At 38.3% G+C, this 24,159-nt stretch overlaps 1 protein-coding gene and 1 pseudogene across 7 annotated transcripts in view; both read right to left on the reverse strand.

Moving 5' to 3' along the window:
- The window catches only part of Ctnna2 (catenin alpha 2), a 1,144,108-nt gene that overhangs the window by 455,886 nt on the left and 664,063 nt on the right, over positions 1-24,159 (reverse strand). The window lies entirely within an intron of this gene.
- On the reverse strand, positions 10,115-19,119 carry LOC143272402 (ADP/ATP translocase 2 pseudogene; annotated as a pseudogene). Its single transcript, XR_013049918.1, has one exon. The product of XR_013049918.1 is annotated as an ADP/ATP translocase 2 pseudogene (transcript).

Raw genomic sequence — 24,159 nt, forward strand, 5'->3', positions numbered from 1 at the left:
ATTTGAACTGTATATAAACCAAACCTGAATGCCTAACATAGAATTAAGAGTTCATGTCTGCTGTTACAGAATAAGAAATAACATAGGAAGAAGAACACACTACACTGAGGCAAGTCTAATAACAAGGGTCTCAGGAATACACAGTTTTAAACAGTGACATCATCTAAGATTTCTAGCCTTGTCTTTAGGGCCTTCCTATAGCTTTCTGTTACAGTTTGACTTGGAGGCACCCTCTTTCCCTTTGATAGTTGTTCAACACTGATACTTGTTAGGATAAAGAGAGTGACTTCAGCATCCCCTGCAATGGGTCTTCCCCAGCAGGCTTTAGGAATCTTTTTCTTTCTTTCTTTCTTTCCTTCCTTCCTTCCTTCCTTCCTTCCTTCCTTCCTTCCTTCCTTCCTTCCTTCCTTCCTTCCTTCTTTCTTTCTTTCTTTCTTTTCCTTTTATTTCCTCTTTCTTTCTTTCTTTCTTTCTTTCTTTCTTTCTTTCTTTCTTTCTTTCCTTCCTTCCTTCCTTCCTTTCCTTCTTTCTTTCTTTCTTTCTTTCTTTCTTTCTTTCTTTCTTTCTTTCTTTCTTTCTTTCTTTCTTTCTTTCTTTCTTTCTCTCTCTCTCTTCCTTCCTTCCTTCCTTCCTTCCTCCCTTTCTCTCTCTCCCTCTCTTTCTCTCTTTCCCTTTCTCCCTCCCACCCTCATTCTCTCCTTCCCTCTCCCTCTCTTTCTTTATTTCTTCTTTCTTTCTTTTGTTGCTGTGACTTTAGAAGGAGTGAACACCTAGGTGGGTGAAAGAGAGCCAAAGGACCAAGACTAAGGTGGCTACTGTGGTCTGAGTTTTATTTTTCAACTTCAGCATCTCTTATGTTGAAGCTGAATCCCCAGTACTGTTGTGTTTAGAGGTGGGGCCTCAGGGAGAAAAAAAACAGCTTAGGAACTCAGAGCTTTCATAGAGGGAATAGCAACTTCACAGAAAGGCTCAAGGGAGCACAGTTAACCCTTCTACTTCATGGAGTTGTGCAGAAAGGGACTGTGAAGAAGGGCAAGAACTTTCTTTGGATACCAAATCTCTTGATACCATGATCATAGACAGTCGTGCCTCCAGAACCATGTGACACACACACACACACACACACACGTATATGACCAGTCCAATATTTTTTTATCACTGAAGCCCAAACACACAAAGGCAATGGCCAGTCTTACTATGAGCATAATTTTACAGACCACTTGCAGTGCGCATATGCACTTATGGAAATATTGTGTACATTAGGTGTTGCTAGGCATGACACAAGTTTTGATTCATAGCTCAAACACAGGATTTCATTTTATATATGAATAACCCACCCACAAAAGAGGATATTTTAGGATAAAAGTTTCCTGGAGATTTTGCCCATGTTTTCCAATGCTCTGTGCACACAGTGGCTTTATAAAGTACCTTGTTATTCTACACTGGGATCTTGTAATAGATGCCATTTCTTTGGCATTTTGTCTTTATACATCAGTAAACTGCCAAACACCCAAGTTTCTCCCGGACCTTTCAGAGAAATCATAAATGTCATCTCTACTGTGTTTCTTCATCAATCAATCCTGTCCATGTCTGTGGTCCAGTGAAGCAGAACTGCTTTGGGAGAGCTAGAGAGCACAGGATGCTACCCTGTGCATGTGACAAGTTCCTGTAACATTCACAGGGATAATCATTGCCAAAGGCACAAGTTGGGCTCACATCTGTGAACAAGAAGGGCCATGAACAAAGTCAAGAATCAGTTCCTGTGTGTACGTCTCCTGAGAGGCATAATTATCTAATAGCATGCTGGAATGCCTAGGAGTGTCACATCAGGGGAGGAGGCATCCCAATTGGAGACAAAAATTCACAAATTCAAGCATCACAATAAACTTGAACAAGCTTCTTGTGCTTCGTGTATAAAATGAAAAGAGTTTGATCCCTTCTTTCAGTGCTCAGTACAGTTCGAGGGAAAAGTAAGTCAGAAAATTTACTAGAAATGTATCATTCAAAATTGAAAAGAGGTATTAAAAATAATAGCCATGCTTCTTATAATTTTATGCAACAGACCTAAAGTTCTGTCCATTCTTGGACACACAGGACCATAAAAATTTATCTCTAGTTATAAAATGAAACAAATTGTATCATTTAAGCAATATGATGTGACAAACAGAGCCCTCGGGGGTAGTCTTCAGAGGATTATCCAATGTTTTCTTTCCCATTGATGTGATAAAATACCCTGACAGAAAGCAACTTGGTTAAAAGGATTTATTTTAGATCACAATTCTGGGTTACTGTCCAGCACCACAGGAAACTCACAACAGCAAGACCTTGAGACAGGCTAGTCACATCACATCCATAGTCAAGAGCAGAGAGAATGAATGCATGCATGCTTTGTACTCAGCTAGCTTAGTACTCTTATGAAGTCCAGGAACCAAATCCAAGGAATAATACTGCTCATGGTTAGGTTGGGTTGGCCCATATCAATTAGTGTGCAATCAAGACAATTGTCCACAAGTATGCCTACAGTTAAACCTATTCTAGACAGTCCCTCATTAAGACTTTCGTCTAGGTCCTGTCAATTTGACTATTAGAACTAACCATCGCAAATAGTTTTTAAATATTCTAGGGCATCCTAAAACATGTATGGCACCTATTTACAGCTATGCCCATGTGATTCAGTAATTACATTTGTTATGAAAAATCCTTTGGCTCTTGTTCACTTGAGCTTAGTAGCCAAAATAACATACCTATGTTTTCATAAGCAGGAAGATTTCAGGGTTGATTTTTTTGTAAATGCAATAAAGATGAAGTGGGATTATGCAGACTTATTTTTTACTTCCTGAGGACTAATTGGAAGACAGTAGGTCTGGGGCACATGTGTAAGTTGGGATGAAGGGCAGATGGAGATATCTCTTGATAAATACCTCCTAACTTTTCTGAATTTTCGGTCACTTTGGCCACTAGTTTCATGCAGCACTTTTACTAAAATTCAAGGAGAAGGCAGGGTGGAAGCAGACCAGAAAACAGAGAGAGTGCAGAGTGAAGCATGGCTGTTCTGATAGTGAGCTGTGGGACACTGCATTCCCTGTTGAGTTACACCCAGCAGTTATGTACAAAATGTAGTTACCGTAAATTGTCAGTGGCACGCCAAGTCACCTGTGTCTATTTGTGGACTGCTACTAACAAAGACAGCTGGAAGCCAGCATCCCAATTTTCAGGGGTATAGCATGAACTTGAGTCTCTATTGCTCAAGGTCCATCTATCATGAGACTGAACTTTAAGGTCCCAAAGGAATTCTGTTCTAACCATGCCCTTATGCTTTTTCTATCTTCTATGGAGCCATAGTTTTGTGTCTAATTAGACACAGATTGAAATCACAGACCCATCAAGAGGGGGCAATTGTAATTACAAAAAGAGCTATTTGTCTCTAACCTTACCAATTTAGGCAAGTTCCATAAAGCATGTCTCATTAACTGAAGTCACCCATGGTCACCATGAAGATGGATATTGCAATCCTTCTCTGACAGTGAGTGCCACAGGAACAAAAATAATGCATTAATATTTTATGGATTTAACACAGAAAGTTATCAATTAAAAACACTCAGTGTTACAGCCACATTTTCACTGTATAGGAAAAGTATCATGTCACAATGTCTTCTTTGATTTGAGTTAAAAAATGACTCTCAGTATCAGATCAGTGTTTTTGTTGTTGTTGATGTTGTAGCCACGACTTCAAAACAACACAAATCCACCATCTGATAAACACTAATAGCACATCCAAAGGAAATTGAAATTGATTTCTGCCCTAGTGTGTACTAGCTCAACAAATTTCATTTATGTAAGATTTCATTGCTTTTACTAAAGGCTGAGTGGGATACCAAGTAGCTATTTTAATAAAATCTAATCCTGCAGGAAAAAAAAATCATCATTCTAAATTCATGTCTCAGTTAGTGGGAGAATAAGTCTGACAGAGCCATTATATTCTATATACATAGTTGTTTTCACTGAAGTTACTTCAAGATGTTTCCCTACCATAGCACTGGAAGTTTTTTTTTAAAAAAATTAAAAATAGGGAATTGCTGTCATAAAACATACACACCACAAAGGACTCATATTCTGCATTTTTCTTAAACCACTTACCATAAAACCTTCATTTTTTATGGCCAACTTGGTGCTGATTTCATGATTCACAGCCTGAGACAACTGATTTCACAGCATCAGTCAGTCATAAATCTTGAGGACCTAAGTTCCAAATCCCAGAGCAGCTGCCCTGAGACACAAATGAGATTTCTCCCAGAAACTTGTGACTTGTGTTTGCAGTTTCCATTAAAAAGAACAAAGATGAGACTATGGAAGCTGTCTTTCCCTTCTAACTGTAAGTTAGGAAAATGTTTGAATGTTTCTCCAGCCATGACCACAAGATGCTGAGAACAGATAGACTACAGCAGAGCCATCTTGGGACACTGCCAAACATTCCTATGGGAAGAGGCAACCCTGGCCCTCCTTGGCATCCCTCAAAATTCTTGTAAAGAAAAAAGGTTGTTTTTTTTTGTTTGTTTTTTTAAGCTTTGAGTCAGGGTCTCATGTAAGTCAGGTTGGCTTCAGAAAAGGATGGTTAGTGGCACAACTTAGAATCTTCTAGGAGAAGAGCCACTTGCAATGCTTGTGGTGGATTATCTTCAGTTAGTTGATGTGAGAAGACACATTTTAACTATGGTGGGAGCATTCCCTGTTCAGGAAATCAGGAAGTGAAGAAAATAGTGAAAGTGAACTGAGTAGCAATATGTGTGCACTCATCGATCCTTTTTTGCTTATGAATTGTGGATTTGACCAGTGGTTTCCAGACCCTGTTGCTCTGATGATGAACTGTATCTTTAATTGTGGAACTAAAATAAGCCCTTCCTTACTCAAGTTGCCTTTGTCAGAGTGTTTTATTATAGCAACAGGAAAGAAAATGAAGTCAATACCCTTGAACTTCTGCTCCTCATGCCTTTTTCTCCTAAGTGCCGGGATCCCAGGTGCGTACCACCAAGCACAGAGCTATGCAGTAGTAGGTACTGAACCCAAGGCTTTGTACAAGCCAGGTAGGCTCACTATCAAATGAACCCAAAATTCTAGCCCCAAATTCTGACCTCATTATGGTTCTTCTTTGAGAAACAATACTGGCACACTAAGACAGGGTCCATATGATCGTGAATGGAATGATGAGGTGTGTGGGAATTCACATGCACATGGAATGATTGAGGTATCTCAAGCTATCACACAGGCTGCACATAAGGTGTAAAGGAGAGTTTTGATGTGAATGATTCTCTAGTCTTAACAGCTATCACATAAAAGAAGAATTATGCTTAATGTGTGGCATGTAGAAATATATTGAGTGGAAACAAAGATCTTTACAATGAAGGATCTAAGCATTGCAAGCACTTAAAGAGGGAATGATGATTTGGCTAGTAGAGATTGGTCACTTGAAGTATTAACTGAATCAAGGAAGTTCAGATCTGAGTATGTAGTTGGTAGAAGAAACTGAAGTCTTAAGAGTGCAAATATCACCCACAACACAGATTTCACAAAAGGAGCTAGGTCCTAGACCAGAGACAAAGACAAAATTTTTATTTATTAGGGAAGAGCTGGGGACAGACAGGGTGAATTCAATGAAAGTAAGTTGACTAATATAATAGATAGGTGATGAGGAGTTATTTGTGGAAGAAGAAAGTTAAAGGTACCTCATTTTCTGTATTTCTCATGCCATGAGAAAGATACTAAGCTCTGGGAATGCAAAGGAGGTTTTATGTCAAGAAGGTGAGTATGTTTGTTGTTTTGTCTTGAAGCCTAGCATCCACAAAACTGTTTAAAGCATGGAGTGGTTATAGTAGGTACACTAGGAACTATGAATGGGCACTGTATAATATTTCTTACTTATGTTGTGTCAACTTTCTTATCTAGTAATGTTAATACCCAGTGTAATACCAAAATCATATGACAAACTTGAGGCTTGAAATCTGCACAATAAGTTAAGATGGGGAGAAAAATGTCTTCCTGACATTACTGTTCTTTTCTGAATTCACAAAAATTAATATTGATACAAAGTCAATAGAATCAAATTCTCCAAGCCAGACATTGGGCCTGCTCCTGTGTAAAGCTGAGTTTCTTTTTTTTTTTTTTCTTCTTCTAGATCGTATTCTCTCTACTGTTTTAGCTGACTAGGGAAGGAAAATTACAAGAAGTCATTGTTTTGAATTAAGCCTTTACACTGAGACCTGACAGACCAGACTAATGGTCAAATCAAGTCACAAATAGTAATATTCTGTATCACTAAACTGAAACAAAGTTGTGGTGTGACCTTTGGGCTAGAGACATAATACAATCAAGCTAGGGAAATAATAGCTAAATTATCCAAACTGGCCTATTTCAATGGCAGGATAATGAAGTTCCTTCTATGTTAATGCTTACCCCCCAAAGAAAGCTGAAATAGTCTGGTGTTAACCAATCAGTTATTTCTCTATTGTTGTCTTCCTTTCCCTGTCAAATTACCAATCTGCTTGGTGCTTTGTCCCTGCTTTCTTTTGTCTTTAGAACCAATCTTCTCTGTTTGGTTCATTGGAATACTTATTCTATTACACGGAATTAAGGGTTGACCAATTACAGAATCACAAATAGAGCCAACTGAGATACTGAAGTGCAATTTGTTGTAATTATTTTCTTTGATGAGCAGATTGAAGCATTATCAGTTCTTTTTGTTAGTTTTCTTTTTTCTTTTTCTTTTGTTCTTTAAGAAGGATCTCACATAACACAGGCTGGCCTCAAACACCCCATGTAGCCACAGATGGCCTTGAACTCTTGATTCACTTACCTCTACCTTCTAAATACTGGAATTATAGATAGGAGACATCACCTCTTACTGGCTCACTCCACATGTTCTAGAACATAGTTGTTTAGGGGAAAATGTGTAAAAGGTAGAAAGTAATCCTGTCAACAGTTCATCTCACTGCTCCTTTCTCTTGACTGTCTGAGGTTTGCCTTTATTACTGAGGTTAAACATTAGTACCACAAACAAACATTCTCCTTCATTTCAGCATCTTGTCAGTCTCTATGAAACCACAGAAAAATATAACATCACTTTTTTTTTTAAATTTCAACACCTGTTAACTTACTCATCAACAGCAAAAACAAAACACTGAGATGTCACATTACCCATATAAGTCTGTTTCTGGCTTACAACTTTTCCAACTTAAAGATGGTGTGAAAGTGACACACATTCAGTAGAAACTGTACTTGAATTTGGAATTTTGATCTTTTACTGGGCCAGCAATATAGGAAACTTATGCCACTTTCCCTAATCAGTACAGTATTTGATAAACTATACAATATACCCAATGGTTTACATAAAAATGGCATTCTGTGAAATGATTTTGTCCAAGTACAAGTCAATGAAAGTGTTTTGAAAGGATTTAAGACAGGCTATGCTAAGCTATGTCATTTTGTTGGTTAGGTTTATCAAATGTGTTTTAAAACATCTAACATGTTTAACTTACAATTGCTTGACTATGATACAACCCCATCATGCAAGTTGTGGTACACAGGTATTGGACAATGTAGAGAAGGCATGAATGTAACCTGGTAAATTTTGACAATGTAGCCATAGAGATTGAGGCATGAAGCTACCATTGCCTAATAGTGTAATTTTTGTCTACAAAGTAGACGGTACAATTCCTCCAGGTTTTCGTGTATACTCATAATCAAGATAGCTATCTAGAATCTGATCTCTAGCTAAATGGTGTATTCATTGTTATAGCAATATCAGAGAGTAGACTGAGCTTGGGCCTAGATTTAGAAGACATGAGTTCTATATAATTCTGAGCCTGCTAATAGCTATGCTGGCCACATTAGTCATTGATTGTATTCCCTCAAAGCTTATTGTGTTTTTAATGGAGGATGCTCTGCTCTCATCCTCATTGGCTTATGTGTTTGAACAACTGGTACTCAGCTTGTGGGTCTATGTTTGAGAGTTGTAGAAGTTGGCATGTGTTCTCTACCAAGAAATACTAGTGACTGGTGAATGTTTAAGATTTAATCTTAAATCAGATAAAGAACATATTGAGGTGGGCTTTTTGTGAATATGATATTTGTTTTGCATATAAATAGAATTTGAAATTCTGGGAAATTGATGTTTTATAAAAAAGATGATAGACAAGTGGAGTGCCATTAGGTACTGCTTTAAGTCGATTTTGTTTCCTTAGTGTCATTTTCCTGCCTTTTGTGTCACTTTATTTTGTTCTACTGTTAAATGGCCCTAGAGTTTGGATTTGGTGATGGGAAGAATCAGGGGAAGGTTGGGTAGTGGTGATAAGAACTGCCAAAGCCTTCTTGGAGTCTTTCCCCTTGAGGGAGTGAAACTGTCTCAAAAGGAGTGGTTTTATTATAAGATAATTTGGATCAAAAGCCAACTGCCTTCCATTTAAAGTCATACAACTGGAAGTGATTAATTTCAGAAATTAATATCCTATAAAAAGCATCCTAGTCTAAGGATCACTCTTGTACTCATTCCATGAGCAGGAATCTGAATTACCTTTAGCTATCCAATACTACTTCATCCTTTCTTTCATCTCTGTGATTCATGGCAGTTTAGAGGATACTGAGGCTGGCAGTATAGTATCCCATCAACTTCTCCCCTTTTCATGCAATTTGAGATGAATCAGGAGAAGAAGTACAGATGGAAGAAAGGAAGCTATGAGGCAGGAAGCTATCATAGCAAGAAGTGACTTATAAGAGTAGAGATATGTGCTCTGCCTGTTTTCTCAAATACAGTCATTGGCCTGGCAAATTAGCCTTCATGTAGTTGGCCACACCTGTAAAGAACACACTCACTATACAACAAAAGTGCAAAGAATTGATACCTTCAATTAAAAAGTGGTGAACATCATGAAAAATACAATTCCTTTTCTACTTTCAAGCTGGTCTGAGGTTATCAAACTCACTCCAGCTCCACCAAAACAGCCTTAGTAGATCCACACTTGAATACTTATCACTTAAGGGGAAACCAGATGGAGCCATGGTGACAAATAGTTCTTTCAACCCTTACAATGTCACAAAAGCATACAGGATGATCAAAAAGCTTTGATAGACCCTCTAGGACAACATAGTTTTTAAAGGAAAGGATGCCTAGAAAGTGAACATTTAGGAAAGAAGAAGACAGAGGGAAGGGGAAGGGAGAGACTAAAGAAGAAAAATTACTGTACAATTGTTGCTATTTTATGATTCTAATGAGCATTATTTCAGATTTTCTTAGCCATCATATGGCTCACAAATGCAGGAATGCAGTACAATTCCACTTTTTAAGTCACCAGTGGCTTTCTTTTCTAAAGTGTTCAGGCTATTCCACTATATTGTCATTACAAGTGTCAATCAATTAGGAGGAAAGGAGGCATTCCATATTATCTGTCTTCAAACAAACTTTGGATAAAACTATACAGCATTATATATATTTGAAGGGTCTTTAGGAAGGTTGATTCAGTTTAACAGATTTGCCATGAAACTGTGTTAAAATATCAGAGCCATTAATACTATTTAGACAGTAGCTTGAGGTTGTTGAGGCATCATGGTGCTTTTGCAACTCTCCAAGCGCTCCTTCCTTTGAAGTGTTTGGGGAAGATGAGAGCTTGTATCTAGTAATGCTGTTGTACATTCTGTAAAACATCCCAAGAGATAGCTAATACTCACAATGAAATATTCATGATGATCACATTTCAATTGTACTTAAAAAGGAAAGATGCTACAGCTTTTTTTTTTATTTTGTCATTAGCAAAGAGACAGGGGTTTTGAGACATATTTAAGAGAATAACAACCTGGAGAACCTATCACAAACTTTACAGCTCTTATTCAAGCAATCAACTTTTCTGTGAGTGTTCCTATTTCAGGACACAGGACATCCATCATTCAGGTATAACCTTGGGCTAATGCAGGTCTCTTTAACAAGATATTTACTTGCTCATATTTATGTACATTGAAACCTTATCCAGTTTTCAAGATCGATTGTGGACATTACTTCTTCCATAAATTATTTCTTCCATTTTTGAGGTTTATATTAGAATTACATAATTTTCCCCTTTCCTTTTCTCCCCCCCCCCCAAATCCTCCCAGATACGCAGCTTTGCTCACTTTCAAACCCATGTCCTCTTCATTTCATTAATTGTTGTTACATGCATATACAGATACGTATAGACATATGTATTCCTAGGAGACACAGTCTCACAGCAAACTCTGATACTCTGGCTTTCACAGACTTTCTGTACCCTCTTCCATAATGAGCCTTAGATATGGGAGTATTTTGTAGATGTATTCCTTGGACTGGGCTCCTGTATGTCATTTCTCAATGATAATTTTCTTTATCCTCTAAGATGCTCATAATCTCTGTTACCTTTGAAAAGCAAATGGGAGAATTTGAAAACCAGTGGAGAAATTGCTCAAACTCTTTTAAAGCATCATTTGCCTACCCTGTGATTAAAATCACCCAGACATCTTATTTATACTATGAGACTATAATAGTGAGAGAAGATTTATTGTTTTTCCTCCGACTTCATTTAGGCAGATTAAATCGGCCTAAGTCAAGGGTGAAAGAATTCACTCATTTTGAGCATTAGATGGTTAAAGGGCATAGGTCTTACAGCAGTACCTTTGCAAAAAGAACTGAATGGAGAATTATTTGTGACTCCTAAATAGGTTAGGAGATACCAAATCTGGTCCCAGCAAAAAAAGCCTTAGTCCCTGAAAGAGAGCCATGGTTCTACACTGAGTGAGCTATTAACCACATGAACTTGAGTCACAGTTATAAAGGGGTTGTGGTAGAAATTTTTGAAAATTAAAAGCAATTATGGCTAACAAACCAAGGTCTCAATGCTTAAATATGCCTACTGAAAATGTGTACCTCTAAAGGAATAAAGAAGCATTCCCAAGACTTCTGGAGAGAGGCTAAAAGGCTGAATTTTAACACTACCAGTAGGTATCAGAGTCCTAAGACATAGAGCAATCATGGAGAAAACCAAAGATACAGCAGGGATCAGAGCCCAGGTAATTCCTCAAAGGAAAACTGCTACAATTTAAGACCAGGACAGATAACTTATATACCAAGGAATCACAAAGTAGCAGAAATGGAGGTTCCGTATGATAGTCAGTGAGTTTTGTATTTAGGAACTCATATGGTAGTCCTTCTGAAGTCCAGATCTGATACCAGTTGGCCATGGAAGCAGGAATATTCTGAATTGTCCTTCCAGGAGTCAGAGATGAACTTGTTATCAGTGGCTTGATGGCAGAAGAGGGCGAAAGAATTCTTTAAAAGTGGCCATCATTTACCAATATAATTGAAATAAGGCTATATCACATGCCCTCAAGCATATTGTAGTTACACTAAAATAAAGATATTAAATGAATGCTATTTGGGAGGCTTTTATTTTTTGGTTGGTTGGTTATTGTTTTTTTTCTTTGTAATTTAATGTATTATGAGACAAAGAATAAGCATACATCTGTTATATCATAAAAAGGAAATAGTTGATATAAAATGCAAGATAATTAAAAATAAAACTGCATAGACAAACCTATCTCAATACATATAACTTAAGTGGGAGAAAATAGAGGAATCTAATGAAAACAGTGACAATTAAGGAAATGGAGAACCAGAAAAAAGAACTAGGGTGAAAGATGTTTAAAAGATAGATTTTTATAATACATATAATTTCACTATTACGTGTGGGTATTTTTTTCCTTAGTCAAACTGTTTTTTTTCTATTTTCCTTTCTTTATTTTTGCTTTTTGTTTTTGTTTTTGTTTTTGTTTTGTTTTGTTTGTTTTGTTGACACAGGATTTCTCTATGTAACTGTCCATGTAACTGTCCTTACTGGCCTGGAACTCACTTTATAAACCAGGCTGACCTGAAACTCACAGAGATCTGTGCCTGTACCTCCCAAATGCTGTTCAAACTGCTTTTAACCCAAATATTGAACTTTTTTTTTTTTTTTGCATTTTTGTATTCTATAATTCAATTCAATCTTACATATAAGCCACGGATTCCCTCGCCCCCCCCTTCCCCCAGCTCACCCCCCATTCCCCTCTTCTCCGGGGCAAAGACTCCCCTGAGGACTGAGTTCAACCTGGTAGATTCAGTCCAGGCAGGTCCAGTACCCTCCTCCCAGGCTGAGCCAAGTGTCCCTGCATAAGCACCAACTTATGCACTGAGGACAGGTCCCGGTCCCACTGCCTGGACGCCTCCCAAACAGATCAAGCTAATCAACTGTCTCACTTATCCAGAGGACCTGATCCAGTTAGGGGCTCCTCAGCTCATAGTTCATAGTTCATGTGTTTCCCTTCATTTGGCCATTTGGCCCTGTGCTTTATCCAACCTTGGTCTCAACAATTCTCACTCATACAAACCCTCCTCTTTCTCACCAATTGGACTCCTGGAGCTCCACCTGGGGCCTGGCCGTGGATCTCTGCATCTGGTTCCCTCAGTCATTGGATGGGGTTTCTAGCACGACAATTAGGGTGTTTGGCCATCCTATCACCAGAGCAGGTCAGTTCGGGCTTTCTCTCTTGCCAGTAGCCTATTGTGGGGGTATCTTTGTGGACCTCTGTGGGCCTCTCTAGCACTTTGCGTCTTCCTATTCAAAGGGCTAGGAAGTCAGGCCAGCAACAGCAGTGACAGACTGTGCAATCATCCAGCTGATGAAGATGTGAGTATTCTTGGGATCTGGAAGCATTCCCTTTGCAGTGTCAAAGATGCCAAAGTAGGCAGCTCGGTAGATGATAATGCCCTGTACTGACACATTAAAGCCTTGGTACAGGCCCCTAATCCCATCAGATTTGTACATCTTAACCAGGCAGTCACCAAGGCTTTTGAATTCCCTTTCAGCTCCAGCTTTGCCCACATCAGCTGCTAGACGGGTACGGGCAAAATTAAGAGGGTACACAAAGCACAAGGATGTGGCCCCAGCGGCACCACCTGATGCCAGGTTCCAAGCAAAATAGCGCCAAAACTGGGTCCTCTTGTCCACACCACCCAAAAAGATGTGCTTGTATTTATCTTTGAAGGCAAAGTTGAGAGCCTGAGTGGGGAAGTATATGATGACATTCTCCAGGTTACCATGCCAGAAGGACAGGACTCCCTGTTCCTTGGGGATATGAACCACGCAGTCTATAATGCCCTTGTATTGCTTATCTGCCTTGATTTGCTTGCTAGCATGCTGCACCTGCAGCAGCAGCTTGACCCGCTCGATGGGCGCTACCACCGTCTTGGAGATGGCCACGGCCGCTGCACCTGCCAAGAAGTCCTTAGCGAAGGATACAGTGGCAACTGTCATGTTGAAAGAAAAAGAAAAGGCAGAGGACTGCGGGACAGGACTGCGTTGACAAGCGGCTTTGACTCCCGGGCTCTCAGTATTAAACTTTGGAACAGGAGAGATTAAGAAAACACAGGACTTAACATTACACTGCAATGAACATAACTGAATGTTGGGCAGGTGGGCAGGGTGAGTAAAAATCCCTAGGAAGAAAGTATGTGTACAAAGGGTAATAGACTGATTACAACTTCAGAGAACATAGAGAGGTAGGAATGTTGCAACGTCAGACCCTAATTTTAATTTATCTCAGGCAGTCTTGAGCCTACCATGTAATATTCCTTGCCTACTTCTGTGTCAGATCTAACATTCTGTAACTAGAAGATAAAACTGAACACAGCATTCTGAGAGACAGACAACAACCCTTGGCATGCATTAGCTTAGTGAAATCTTATTCTTTACCAATAGAAGGGCTAAGAATGCTATCAGATAGCATAGTTGAGGCCTATAGTTGAGACTCTTCGGTCTGCTACAACTGCTCACTTGATTTTTCGACCAATGCATCTTAAAAATACCTGAAGTTGTTGCCTTCACTGTTCTGGTACTATAAAATCTCTATGAAATCACTCCCACATTGGACCATTGCAAATGGGGAGACCAAAATATATGTTCTCAGGCCATAATTACTCAAATTTGGTTTCAGAATAAACTGCCTCTTAGTTCTTTTGAGATAAGTGCTGTGTTTTTGTGTAAACAGTTGATTAATTTGTAGCTTTGACTTAGAGAAGTAGGAATTCATGTTAGATAGTACACATTACCCCAAATAAAAATCTTGCTCCTTGCCTAACTAAATCATAAAGATTCAATGGGCAGAATCAAATGACGAGATATGAATAATAAATGTCTAACAGTGACTCATTCTCAGTATGTTCTCCCTAACGTGGTTGAACTAAATAGATGATGCTAAAAACTTTTTCACCGAGAATGTTATCAAACTTGGGCTCAGAGCTGGTACCCTAAACCAGATTCATTCACCCATCCTCAGCAAACCAATTAAAATTATCACATTAATAGTGGGAAACATAAGAATGAGATTTATTCACTGTGACCATATTGGTGAAGAGGACAAGTGAATCTATCAAGTCAACCGCCAGGGTCCTGAAGTGAGATTAAAATTTAAATAGAGGGCCAAATATTTGCATATATAAGCAGTCCTGGACTCGGTGTGTTCTGCCAATGACTTGGCCTGACAAGTTGACAGATTTATGTGAAATCCCTTTTCAGAGAGACAAGTTCCCCTCTGTCAGGGGCCTTTTTCTTCTCTCAGCATGAGATTGTTGGGGGAAATTCACATTTTATTGTGATTCATTGTTTCAATTGTCTGGTAGATTGAAAGACAGACAAGTGTCTCTTTAGAACATCTGCATTTCTGCCAGATCTGTAACAGAAAGAGTCCTGGAAATACAGTGGGACACTAAGCAAAGTATATTCTAAGAATTATTAAACTTAAATGTAGAGTATGAACTCAAAATTATACTGTAATAGAAGACCAAAAAAGGTTAAATCCTATTTTCCCTCTTTTTACTTCCTGAAAATGGATTTTATGATTTCTGTTAAGAATTTATAGCCAGGTAAGCTAAGAGCAGTGTATACTGGTGATCATATTTCACCATTAGCTTATGATTTGACATAATGTAAAATGGAAGTTTCAATGGGTGTAACCACCCATTACAAAATTATACAATTAAATATTTCTCCTGGTAAGTATTATCCTGTATCTTAGGTGATTCTAAGTTTTACAGAAATTATAGTACCAATTCAATGACTCTAAATACTCTTAAACATATTTCACCTTGCCAAATGGAGAGAAAGTGAAAGAACTAAAGCAAGCCAACATGAATACTAACAGCCTTATTGAGTTCGTACTATGGGTCAGACATTGGGCTAAGAGATTTACATGTTTTACGTCTTCTGTATTCACTCCATTCCTGAGAGTAAATACTGTGACTCTCCTCATTTTCCAGTTGAGAGAACTGAACCTAAGACAGGGTAAGGAAAGCACTTAGCCAAACTCTTCCAACTACTTTGTTGTACAACCTTCCTATTCTCTTTTCAATATGTTGATTCATGGTCACAGGTGTGCCCTAGGCAGTCTTTTTAAATATAGCTTGTCCAGTCTTTTCATTAACTCTCAAATCACTGTCAATTAGCACAGGATTTCCTAACAGCCCAACTGCCTCCAGGCATAGAAAGAACCCCTGCCATCCTGTTCATTGAACACCTGTTTCTTCCTGTTCCCTTAGTCTCTTCCTCCAAAGTGGTCTAAGCAGATATCCACAGCATTTCTTTCTTTTTTATTTCTTTCCTTTTTTTCATACCAAAGTCCAAAGCAGTTCATCTCATTGTGGGCAGAACCTGTGGGATGGGTAGGCTTGAGAGAGGATTTCTCACAGTGTTAGTCCCTGAATATACCTTCCTTTGAACTTATTCCAAAATAAGGCAAAGAAAAGAAACAACCTCTGGATAATTGGTGTCATGTGGGAACATTCATATTTAGAAAATTATTTTACTCTGGATGAAGTCACAGGGCAAATGCAAACACTTTGAGAGGACAAATTAGGACAGGTCATGAACACATAATACAGCCTCATGCCAGCAGCCATAAAAGTCAACCCTTTCCCAGAGTACAGCTTGGCTTAGTGAGTGAGCAAGGAACATTTCTTTAAGGCCATTGGCTTTCTGAGCCACTGAACAGGTCAGGGATTGGGAAAAGTCTTTCAATTTTAGTCTATTATTTAATTCTTTGCAAGGCACACATTATGTACAGTTTACAGGTGACCAAACCTATGTGTAGAGAGGTTAGGCAATTTGTAGGATTGCACTGGCCTTGTGTCAAAGATGGGCACTCAGCCAGAGGGGTCTTTTGTCCCTAAGAAGGTAGATTACTGAAATAAGCAGAGTTATGGCTTTGAAGACTCATGCAAAATGAGCATTCCAGAATACTAATCTAGCTTTGGCTACTTAGATATTTATATATGTTAGATAATGTTGTTTGGTTTGTTTCCAAAGCTACATAGAAACTAGATAGGTCATTATCATTTTGTAAAATCACTAAGAAATAGAATTGCTCAGGCTAAGCCAGAATGTGTCTGCCGTGATATCTATGAAGGCTTTGCTGACTATTCTTAGTCCAAGTCAGAGATGCTCTAAGAAAGTACCACAGACTAGATAGTTTACAAACAACAGAAAATTCCAGATGCTGTAAAACTATGATCAAGAGTGGAAAAGTGATGAGTTCTGAGGGGAGCTTTGTATTGAACTGTAACTATCTTCTCTCTTAGCCATCACATGGCAGAATATAGTGACCTGGTTCTATGTCTTTTTTTAAGAGCAGTGATCTCACTCACAAGGGCTCCCCTTATGGCATTACTACCCTTCACATCCCATCTTCTGTTGCTGTCATACCACATTAGAGCTGCAACATATACATTTGGGGAAAGATATTTATTTCATTTAATTCTTTGTCTTTCTTCTTCTTAATTATTATTTACTTGAAAAAACCTTATTATTTAAGAAGTTACAGTGCAAAAAGAATGCATTAGAATGGTACTGGAAAGAATGGTTTGAATTAAATATCAGATGGAAAACTATAACCATGAAAAAATGAAATCTGGGGTGGGTGACACTAATCAGTGGTGAAAGTACTTGCCACACAAGTGTGAGAAGTGGAGTGAGGATACCCAGAAGTCACTTTACATGCTGGGTAGGTATGTTGGTTCATCTTTAATTCTCACCTGGGAAGGCAGAGACAGAGCATCCATAAAGCAAGCTGGTTAGCAAGACAGGCCACGCTGGTGAGCTCTGGGTTTGTTTGGCAGATATTGCCTCAATGAATAAGATGAAAGAATGATGGGATGGATTGAGGGTGATTTCTGACATCAACCTCAGGCCCTACATGCACATTCCCACATCTGTATATGTAAGAATACAAATGTGTCTACCACTTGATCAAACATGTTCATTGCTGCTATATTCATAATAGTCAGAAATTGCAAATAATATAGATGTCCCTTAACAAAAAATGGATAAAGAAAATGTGGTATATTTACACAATGGATTATTATGCAGCTGTAAAAAATGACATCATAAAATTTGCAGTAAAAAGGGTAGAATTAGAAAAAAATCATCCCAAGTGAGGTAAGCCAGACTCAGAAAGATAAACATGGTATGCATTCACTTATATGTTGATATTAGCCACTAAATAAATAATAACCAAGCTACAACCTGTAGATTCAGAGAGCTTAGGTGTAGAAGAAGGGACTGCAGGGGAACATATATAGCTCTCCCTGGGAGGAGGAAATGGGATAGATTTTATGAGTAGACTGGGACCCTGGTTGGGGAGGCAGGTTGGGATGGGGAGGGGGGAGGGGATTGAGGGAGGGGATGTAGGGAGAGACAGCTATACTTGAGGAGCATTTAAGGGGTGGTAGGTGATTCCAGTGTAATGTAAACTTCATAAAATATATGCAGGTTATCCTAATGAAGTCTCCAAATAATGAGGGACATGGAGCCCAAACTGGCCATCTCTTGTCATCATTTGAAGCTTCCTGTACCAGGATTGGGTTATATCCAATTGAGTTTTTGGCCAAAGGGGTCCCATGGAAATCCCCAAACACCCCAGGCTATTGCAAAGACAGTAGGTTGCTCTCCACACACTGACAGCCATGCCCCATTGCTGAAGACAACACCTCTACAAATCATTGAACATGCAGAGGTAGAGCTGGTGCCCACATAGAACCTTCACCCCTATTTCTAATGTCTTTGGTACAGGAAGGTACTTGTCAGGCTACCAAAAGTCAAACAGAAACACGAACCCATGTACAAACCCTTTGATTTACACTCTGTCCTGCTGGCAAAATTTGCTAGGGCAATGGTGGCACAAAGATTGTGGAAGTAACCAACCAATATGATTCAACTTGAGGCCCACTCCACAAGAGGGAACTCATACATAATAATGCTCAGCCATAGACTAGATAGCTCAGAGGCCAGGGGTACAATGAAATACTACTGTTCCAAACAACAACGATAAATGGTAATAATAAAATGATCCCCAATGATATTATGCTCATAGATTGGTGTTTTATTTAACCATCACCAGATCAGCTTCCCCCCGCAGCAGATGGGAAGAAATAAAGACAGACATTATGGTAGGAAAGAGATCTTGGAACATACCACTCTAAATGAGATGTCACCATCAAATCCATCCCCTCAGAGATCAGGGAACTCCAAGGAAGAGGAGGCAGAAAGAGTGTGGGGCCAGAGGAGATAGAGGACAAGGATCTCTAAATCAACTGAGCAAAGTTCCTACTAACTCATGAAGTTTGAAGCAGCAATCACAGGACCTACATAGGCATGCACTAGGTTCTCTGCATATATACAGTAGCTTAGTACTTTAATGGGACTCCTAAATAGGTGAATGAAACGGCCTCTGATTCTTGGACCTTCTCTTGTGGCTCTTTTCCTTCTGTTGGTTTACTTTGTCCAACTTTGAGGTGATGGTTTTTGTTTTATCTTATTTTATTTTGATTCAAAAATGCAATTGAGACAAAAATAAAGAAAAAGTAAATCATACTAGCTTATTAATATAAAGTTAATTTACAACGGTGAAATGTGCATACCTAAAACTCCAGGTCAGCAAATTCGGGTTCTGATTCAAAGGATGCTAATGGAATGCATTGTGACATTTTATTACCTGTGCTATTAATAATAAGATGGGCATTAATAGAATTAATAAACTATAAAGTCCAAGAAAAATAATAAAAAACTAATATGCATCCACATATATGAAAAAATACATATGTTCATGTACATAACACATGCAAACAAGGGAATGGGCAATAGAGAAAAATTAAAGTATATATATACATATATATACATATATATATATATATATATATATATATATATATATATATATATATGACTTCTCATACTGATGGAGAGATATATTTATTAGGAACTATTTAAAAACTGTAGAACAGGTACTGGTGAGATGGTTCAGCAGATGAAGGTGCTTGCTGCAAAGCATGGAGATTTGAGTTCAATCCCTCAAGACACATGGTGGAGGGAAGAGAACCAACTTTTCCAAGCTGTCCTTTAACCTTTACACCTGTGCTGTGGCATCCACATTACTACCTCTCCTATACATGCATAAAATAAAACAACAGATATGGTTAGGATGCTGCAATAAAACATGCATTTAAGAATGTTTATTCTCACGTGGGCATAGCAAATTTCTCATCTGTAACACACCAAGCAGGTAACACCTGCTGGAGACACAATTTCTGTGGACATTCATTTTTCTCAGCTACATTGTTTTTGCTGTGCTGTTATGTAATACACCACCAATCGTTTCAAAACCAGGAACCAATAATTACATAAAAAATAAATGGCAGTGTTAGTGCTCTGGCTTTCTGTTTCTTCTTCTTCTTCTTCTTCTTCTTCTTCTTCTTCTTCTTCTTCTTCTTCTTCTTCTTCTTCTTCTTCTTCTTCTTCTTTTTCCTCTTCTCCTTCTCCTCCTCCTCCTTCTCCTTCTCCTTCTCTTCCTCCTTTTCTCCTCCTCCTCCTCCTCTTCCTCCTCCTCCTCCTCCTCCTTCTTCTTCTTTATTTTCTGATCCTGCACAGCTTTAGCAAAATTGTTAGCTAAAGAAACTGGTGAAAAGATTTCAGGTGTAGTAGGGTGGCAGAACATATCTTACTAAACAGCTGTGGTGGTGTGCTGAAGCATGCTGTTTTGTTTTCTGTTATTTTGAGATACTCTCTCTATATAGCCTTGACTGGCCTAGAACTTATTATGTACACCAGGCTGGCCTCAAACTCACAGAGACCTACTTGCCTCTGCTGGGACTAAAGGTATGTGCTGCTACACCCAGTTGTATGCTGTTTTTATGTTGGGCATTAGTATGAGAATCTAGACTATTAAGAAGAGACTCAAATGAGAATAAATTCTGAATTTTTACTCTACCAAGAACTCCCAAACTTACAGCAAAATAAAAATTCCCCCCAAAGGCTAGATTTAAGGGAAACAGATTTTGTCTCTAAATGACATTTTCATTCATCACAAAGATGTCTGTGTGTCATGATGTCATCTATGGTTACCTTCCTCCTCACTGTTAGCTTTGTAGCTTAATATTATCTTGAGTAAAAAGAATAATATAGTTAGAATATTCTTTAATTTAATTCCTATTGATGGACACAGAGGCAATCAAAATTATTTCCCACAAAAGGCCACAGAAAAGTCCTCCTAGACACATGTCAATCAATATCAGGAGCTTTGCACAAGGTATTAGAAAAGGACTTTCATTGCCGAAATTGATGTCCTATTAATTAGAATGTTAGATCATGCAGATGGACAACATCTTTATTCAACACTATAGATCTGTTAAAATTATTTAGAGATATCACCAAAGTTGCGTGAAGAGAAAAATAAGTATTTATGCCTAAGGCTCAGATGCTCAAAAACAACACCTCTAGCTTGAGCCTAAAGGGCTTCTGGGCCTAGATACAGGCGTGCAGAACTTCTGTTTGCACTATTATTTTTAGGAAGTAAAAAACTCTGTCCTTCAAACATGGTCTGGTTTACCTGAAGTGAACCTCTCATGCAAGGTGTCGTTCTGGGAACGTATTCAGCTGGAAGCTGGGATTTCATCAATACATTTGTTATGACAGCTGCCTTCATTATAAATGTTAGCAGTAAAGCTTGTTTACTACAAACATTTGATAGGTATTGTTTGTCTGCCTATTTGTATATATCTATGTACCTATTCCCCAGTCTACCTGTCTATCAACAATTTACCTACTTATCATCTGACATCTAATATATATATATATATATATATATATATATATATATATATATATATATATATATTTACATATATCTGTCATTATCTATCTACAAATGCATCTATACTTTGCAATTGTGTGTGACCAAAGTGGTTTGTTTTTTAAAAGATATATTTTATTATTTGTTTATCTGCATGTATGAGTGTCCTTGAGTGTGTGCATGTGTATATGCATGTGCATGCAGGTGCCCAGGGAAGCCAGAAGAGGGCAGCAGGTCCCCTGCAGCTGGAGTTACAACACAGTGGGAACGAATTCAATTCATCTGCTAGAGCAGCAAGCAATTTTAATGGCTGAGCCATGTTTTCAGCCCCTGACTGGACTTGGTAAATTAATTTTATTTATTTATTTATTTATTTATTTATTTATTTATTTATTTATTTATTTATTATTTTGTTTTTTCAGGACAAGGTTTCTCTGTGTAGCTTTGTGCCTTTCCTGGAACTCACTTGGTAGCCCAGGCTGGCCTCGAACTCACAGAGATCTGCCTGGCTCTGCCTCCCAAGTGCTGGGATTAAAGGTGTGCGCCACCACCACCCGGCCGGTAAATCAATTTTAAAGACTTCTGTTTTAGAAACAAAACAAAACAAAGGGGGGGGGGATGTTGAAGTTAATTGGTTTTGTATAGAAGTCATGATGTTTTTGGTAGAAAAAGGAGTAGATTGACTGACACTTGTGTGTTTACAGAATTATAATTCTGTATATAAAGTCATTGCATATATCCTAGTGTGGAGGTAGGTAGCAGATATTTTCTGGAAACACACTTGAGTTTTCTCCCAGCTGTTTATGCAGATCCACACACATTCCTGGTGACTTCAGTTCTTACTAATCTGTGCTCTCTTTGAGTGGCAGCACTGACAATATATTTTTGCCTGCAACTCCAGCCAAGTTCTTTTAGATGCCTTGCTATTCTTTCTGAGTTTTCTTGTTAAAATCCTTCTCTTTCTCAGAGTTCTATCCTCCAGATTCTCCTCTTTTCTTGGGAAGTCTTCTTTATCATATACAAATTTTACAGTCCCACACCTCCGTGCTTCTATATATCACACCTTTTTATAACATCCATCAACATGCCCTCCAGTTCAACTTGTCCCAGACCAAACTCAGTATCTCCTTCCAACTTCTGCATTGTCCACATCACTTAGTTTCCAACTCGTAAAAATTCTACTTCTTCGCCACTACTCACAACTCCATGTTTGCTCATCTGTAAGAACACAAGCCTTGTTCCAAACACTTCCCATCTCCCCACTAGATCACTACTATGTGGCATTCCCTGACTCCCTGATTTCTCCACCATATACTACTCCTTTTACATATTTAAAGCACATTAAATCTGATCTCATCTTGACCTGAAACATGAACCCCCATTTCTTGGTTAAAAAAAAAAAATCCATGGGCATGGCTAACTTCTATGGAACCATCACAATCATGTCTCAGTTTTTCTGGCTCTCATTCTTGACCCAATCTTTTCCCCTTCTTATCAACAGAACCCACCCTTTAGCAAATCTCTTTGCAATGAAACAGTGAATACTACAACTTGTTTTGGTGGATTAAGGTGTATTAAACTATTCCCTTATCCATGTTACAAGGTCATTTTAGGATAGTCATGTATAATTTTTTTCTAAGTCCTTACTCAACAGGAGGTAAAACTGGGCTTCAGAACTAAGTAGATTATTACAAAATCCACTGAAATAATAGTGGAATACAAGTCAGATCATGAGACTTCCCAATCTAGAACATAGGATCCTTCAGATGCCAACCCTACCTGTCCTAAATACTCATCATCAGTACCGAGAATACACTTAGAGAGAAGACCCAAGCCTTTTTTCAAACCAGATTCTGAATCTGATGGCCAAAAAGAATAAACCCAACATTTAGAGATGTTCAACAATGCATGATTCATAGGGGATTAATGGAAAACAAATTGGCTTGTCAGAGTGACTTCAGGTGGAAATGCTATAGATGTTTAAGAGTATTCAAACCACCACCCAGGGTGAGCTCTTTGGAGGAGGTGTTCTGCTTAGGTGAGAATGGAATATAAGTCCCAGTATAACAATGAGAAACAGAAATAACCAGCACAGCTTCTTCCCAAACCCAATTTGTATAGAAACCCTTTCTCTGTTTACTTACACTGTTCTCACCCAATTAGCATACATTTCTTTATATTTCTCTTGTTTTACTATAAAAGCACATCAAATATTTGAATTTGAAAACAGATAACCTTTCATTAAACAACATCAAATGTGATAAGATGTCACAAATATATATTCAACAGTCACATAGTATGTGTAGTTCACAGTCAGGCACAGGCTTCACATCATTCAATAGTATGAATGTCTCTCCCCATTTAGACTATGCACAGGAACAAAGAGTCTCCAGGGTGTGGAAAACAACAATGGTTATGCAGATCAGGGTTGGCTTCACAGTCACTTTCCAAAAACACATATCTGCTTCTGAAGAGTTCATGTTTTTCTTTGTGATGGTACAGTGGTGAGTCTTCAGGTCTAACATTCATCCATGCTTTGAGCAGGAAAATAATAGGTCTAAGTATGACTAAGAGGTATATGCTAATTATTATGGGGGAAAAGCAATTGTGAGTCAGATTATGAAAAGGAAACCCTTAAAATGGATTACCATGACAAGAAAGGTGAGCACAATATAATTCATTGTATCATGAAAGGCTGTATCAAAAGCCACTTGATCCAAATAAAGTACTTTATAAATATGCTTTAAATGCATTGTTGTGCATCAATTAAAAAAAGCCTCCCAGTGTTAATTATTATTCATATGCAGGGTGTTAGAAATTTGGATTTTTTAATAAGCATTTCTTTTTTCCTTAGACAATTAAAAAAAAAAGCTCTAGCTTTAAGAAAATACAGCATACTACACACACACCATACATAGAAAGCCCTCCCCCCCACACCATAAATACAAAGCCCTC

Source organism: Peromyscus maniculatus, chromosome 3 (genome assembly GCF_049852395.1).
Source record: "Peromyscus maniculatus bairdii isolate BWxNUB_F1_BW_parent chromosome 3, HU_Pman_BW_mat_3.1, whole genome shotgun sequence".
NCBI classification, from domain to species: Eukaryota; Metazoa; Chordata; class Mammalia; order Rodentia; family Cricetidae; genus Peromyscus; species Peromyscus maniculatus.